This window comes from Myotis brandtii, unplaced genomic scaffold, assembly GCF_000412655.1.
Source record: "Myotis brandtii unplaced genomic scaffold, ASM41265v1 scaffold2063, whole genome shotgun sequence".
Classification (NCBI taxonomy): domain Eukaryota; kingdom Metazoa; phylum Chordata; class Mammalia; order Chiroptera; family Vespertilionidae; genus Myotis; species Myotis brandtii.
Window position 1 is genome coordinate 12,236 of NW_005357706.1, and position 5,312 is coordinate 17,547.

At 42.8% G+C, this 5,312-nt stretch overlaps 1 pseudogene; it reads right to left on the bottom strand.

The window, feature by feature from the left end:
- Nucleotides 1-1,739: 1,739 nt before the first annotated feature.
- On the bottom strand, nucleotides 1,740-2,825 carry LOC102262475 (annotated as a pseudogene).
- Nucleotides 2,826-5,312: the final 2,487 nt, after the last annotated feature.

The window sequence follows — 5,312 nt, forward strand, 5'->3', positions numbered from 1 at the left end:
GATTGTGTTAACTGCTCCTGGGCAGTGTAAGCCTTTTAGGAGGGCAGATGGAGTTTCTGGCTTTGTGCTCAGGGATCAGTGTGACACTGTCTCGGTCATATCCCCTTTCGGGGGAGATAATTTCCTATTAAGGTGAGAGAGGTATATCTTTTGTTTCTCACATTCTACACTTTATATCCTTCATAGATTTCTCCCATCACTTGAATTTTACTCCTTCTCATACAGAATAATCTTGGAATGCCTTGGAATATTGTTTCTAACAAACATCCCAGGACTGAATTGAGGCCATCATCACTGGAGCAGAACTACAAGGAGAAAAACAGAATTTCTACTTTTAATCATTGCACCTATCTGTTCAGAGGGGTATTTCCTCCCTACCACCTCATGATTCACAATCCCTTTGCTCAGGTGGAACTCGGGGACAACCATCTGCCTCTCTGCTTGTATCCTGAAGGAGGTGAAGTGACATCTGTTTGGTGAGTTTGGGAGAAAAAAAATTAGGTGTGCAGAGCACAACTTATTTTTTTCTTCTTCCTCTTACAACTCACCTGCCTGTAAGGAGTGTACGGTATATTCTCTTTCCCCGTCCCTGATACAGGACTGCTGCATGGGGAGTCCTGCAGTGCTAAGCTCTGCTGGGTGATGTCTGCTATTTCTGGGGTTCCGTACGAAGAAGTTATCATCCCAAATGTAACACACTTCTAAAAACAGCTTCATCGATAATGAAAAGGTGAATTTGGCCCTACGTGGTTTATTTCTTTGTCTTACAATTTTTCATAAATGTTAAAGTTTTAATTTATCTGAATTTAAGATGCCTCTTAAAATTGATGCCATGCGAAAGTTTTATAAGAAGTATTTTCTTTCTTAGCAATTAATAAAATAATAATATTTCTAATAGTTGGGGGCATCTTCTCTCTGACGAAATACAATATAATCACAATTGACTTAGAAACAAAGTGTGAGTCAAGTAGTGCACATTTTTGGTCCCAGTAGTGCCATGTTCTGGGGTTAATAAAATGTGCAGCTTCTCAGCTTCTGTGTGATGTAAGGGATAAACACATTCATTTGCAGACCGTGTTGGGGTCCAACCCCAGCAGGTCCAGGGGTTCCCAAAGGTGTGGACGGAGTTGGTGAAGAAGGAATGACACGGAGACAGCGTTCAGTTGATCAGCAGCCTAGCCAGGTTCTCTAGCCAGGATCTCCAGCCAAGTTCTGGTTAGGATCTCCAGCGAAGTTCTGGTTAAGTTCTCCAGCCAGGTTCTGTCTTGGATCTCCAGCCAAGTCCTGTCTCTAGGTTCTGTGTGTAGGTTCTTTAGCCAGGTCCTGTCTCTAGGTTCTGTGTCTAGGTTCTGTCTAGGATCTCCAGCCAAGTCCTGTCTCTAGGTTCTGTGTGTAGGTTCTTTAGCCAGGTCCTGTCTCTAGGTTCTGTGTCTAGGTTCTGTCTAGGATCTCCAGCCAAGTCCTGTCTCTAGGTTCTGTGTGTAGGTTCTTTAGCCAGGTCCTGTCTCTAGGTTCTGTGTCTAGGTTCTGTACAAAGCCGCTCTGGCCTCTGAGACACCACAGACGGCCTAAAACAACTAGAGCTCTGGGAATAGTAACCACGAGAGTGATTTCCAGGGGAGAAATTTTATTTAAAATTTTAAATAAGATGCACGTGGGACAGGCCATAGAAAGTATGCCACGTGAAATTTGGTACATAATTGTTTGTGTTTACTCAATATCCAAATAAAGCGTGTGCGGTCAGACTGGCGCTCTTGCGAAGCCTCAGTATGGCTTGTAGTTATTCTGATGGCCACCACGTCGCTGGCTCTTTCCGTAATTCGTACTACCCTGACTGTAGTCGTATCCGGGGCCGTAGCCGTAATAGCCATAGGGCGAGTAGTCGTAGCCGCCATGGCCGGGCCCGTAGCCCTGCTGGTAGCCGTAGCCCTGGTTCCAGTAGTTGCCGTAGCCCTGATTAAAACTCTGACGCTGACCTCCTCCACTTCCACCGCCACCACCACGGCCTCGGTTCCTTCTGTTGCGGTTTCCACGGCCCCCCAGAGCCATTCTGCTGCTGTTGATAGACTTTTCTGGGCAGAGCCACCTCGATTTCACACTTACTTCTACTGATGGTGTGGAACTTTTTCTCTAGGACCTTCTTCACAGGTTCTTCCTCTTTAAAGGTGATGAAAACAAAACCTCGTCGTTTGTTTGACTTTGGATCCATTGGAAGATCAATGGCCTCGATCTCCCCAAACTCGCCAAAGTACTCTCTGATTTTCTCCTCAGTGGCTTCAGGATTCAGACCCCCCACAAAAATTTTCTTTACAGGCTCCTTCTTCATGGCCATCGCCTTTTTGGGGTCGATGACACGGCCATCCAGCCTGTGCTCCTTCTGGTCGAGGACCTTCTCCACACGAGATGCATCTTTGAAGAGAATAAACCCAAACCCTTTGGACCGGCCAGTGTTGGGATCCGTTTTTATTGTACAGTCAACGACCTCTCCAAATTTGGTAAAATAATCCTTTAGGTCCTTTGTGCTGGTATCCCAGCTCAGGTGACCGACGAACATTTTTCCTGCATCCTCCTCTTCCTTGCTGGCGTTGATCTTGTCACCCTCAGTGCCGTTCTGGTTGCTGGCCGGAGGTGCCACGCTCCCGCCTCCAGCACTCGCCTCGGCCTCGCTGCCCAGCCCGGCCAGCGACTCGCCTACAGGGGCAGCCTTGTGCCCGTTCTCGGTGGCGCCCATCATCTCCATGAGCTGCTCCTCACGGGTTTCCGACATTAGACCGGAGCGTGGCGGCTCTGTCCAAAAGACTTGCTTAGGCCCGCACAGTACCGCTGCCTCCAAGTTCTGTGTGTTATTGTCTTGTTACATCTGTATTTATACCAGTTGATTTTAATCCTATCAATTTCTATTCCAAAGGTTAGGGCGTTTCTTATCTCCATTCCAGGGAGTAAAGATTATGTAGCTTAAGCGTGATTGTTCGTAGTTAAAGTGATTAACTACCCACCTGGCACTTAGTTAAGGGGTTTTATTCCCTCCCTAACTTCAGGGGAAAATCCCTACCTGGGGGAACAACGTTTCTCGGAGAGGTGACCTTAGTTAAAACACATAGCACCAAGAAGGGAAGCAAACATATTAAGAACAGTATGTCATATACGGCAGGTCCCTTGAAGAATATGCTGTGCAGATGTTTCTTCCCTGCAGCCACTGTGTCAAGCAGCAAGGATGGACCGGCTTCCAGCAAGACCGATCACAATTGGACATGCTTTATAGTCCATCCAAATGTATTATCTTAAATAAATGTATTATTTTTAAAATGGCCTCGTTTTTAAGACTATATTCTATAAATGGTAAAATGTGTGAGAGAGTTGAGTGTTTATATAAGAATAATTTAAATCCTCAGGTCCTTATCTCTATCCCCACATCTAATGTAGTAAAAGCAATTGTCTTTTCCAGCCCTACAATATTTTAATTCTAGGGAAGATTGGACATGTGTCTTGAGAGGAGGAAAAACCAGGCCCAACTACAGGATAGGATTAAGTTATAGACTGAAAAGAAAAGGGTTTATTTCTATCTCTGTTGATGGCAGAGGATCTTGGTGCAATGCACACTCTGCACATAATAAGTAGAAATCTTGGACAAAATGGAATTTGATTGGAGGAATTAAGAAGCTACAAAGGCACGGAGCGCTTATGGGGCCCAAGATCCCTTTAAAAGGGATGCAGAGACAATGAGCCTGATAGTCTCTTGAATGTTTGCTGATGCACAAGTTGTGTGTGAAAGAGACTGAGAGGCTGAGCAGAGACTTTACAGACTCGTGGTTCAAGGAACAACAATTACAGTTCAGGATCCACCAAGAAGCATCCTGGGTAAAATCCCAGATTTAGTTGGAAGACTTTGAAGAATGGCAATGAAGGGATAGGGCAAAACGGAGCTGGGGAAACTCTAATAAAAACTAAAGCCCAACTGCGTATCAGCTCCGATTGTGAAATGTATGGAGGCTATGAGTACTTCTACTGGCAGAAGCAAAAGTTCAATCCTTTCTGAAGCAAGGGCACATCATTGAGAACTTCAGATTAAGAATTTGACTTATGTCAATGATTAATGCACAATTACATTCCCATTGAGGACTTCTCTGGCAACACTATCTCAAATTGCACCCTTTCCTTCCCAAATTCCCCTTCATCTTTTTATGTTTCTATTTAGTTCTTATCTCTAACACATCATTCAGTTAGTGCTTATCTTGCTTTTCTGTCTCTTACTACAATGTAAGCTGGACATGGACAGGGAAGTATTGGTTTTCACAGTATCTCCAATATCTAGAACTGTGCCTGGCCTAGAATTTGCACTCCACAAATATTTGTTAAATTAAAGAATTAATATTAATACTTATTTTTACAATCCTCTCACAGTTATAGACCTGACAGAAATATACCAACTTTTAACAGTGGTTACATCTTGATGGTGGGGAATTGTATTTTTTTCTCTGGTTTCTACCATGTATTAGTTCTCAAAGCACCTCTTTAAAAATGATATTTAATTGAAAGTCACCAAGTAAAAAAAGTCAAGCTCTTTTTCTATCACACACCCAATGCTCAAACTCATAAGTAAACTATAACAAATTACAATCTTTTAACAAGATCATGTTGTGTATAATCATATCACCTCCTGTGCTGTCCATTTTGAAGTACCTGTAGTTAGCCATTAGAATGAATGACTATGGTCATGGGACAGAGCAAAGAGAGCCAGTCTGTGAAAATTACTTCCTATAGCTTGTCTCCCAGTTTAGGACCCTACCATTACTCACTAAGTTGTAGATAGAGTATCAAGCCTGAAACAGACACTGGTCTAGAGGATATCTAGTACAGAGGCTGCCAATGTATTTTATCATCACACATTCATTTACTATTTTTTCTTCTACAAGGACTAAGCATTTTGAAATTATTTAATTAAAAAAATACAACCTAAATTAGTAATCAAAGATTAATCATCTTAACAGTCTTACCAGCAGGACATGACTACTATCACTTCATTGAGTACAAGCTATACAGCATAAAAATGATGTTTAAGTGACTTGTGTAGCTAAATAAAATTTCTATGAAACTTTTAAAATATTAGATTTTTTTTTCAGATTAAAATTTTCCTGGGCACATTCATGGTGGGGATTGTCAGTTGGGAGTTAGACAGAAGTCAAACTTTCTCAGTTCATTTTGTTATTGACCGACTCCCAACCACTACACATTTCACCCCAAAGCCTCACCCCACAGGACATGCTGGCTGAGTTTGAAAGATGACTCAAGGCGTAAAACTGTGATTTCAAGGA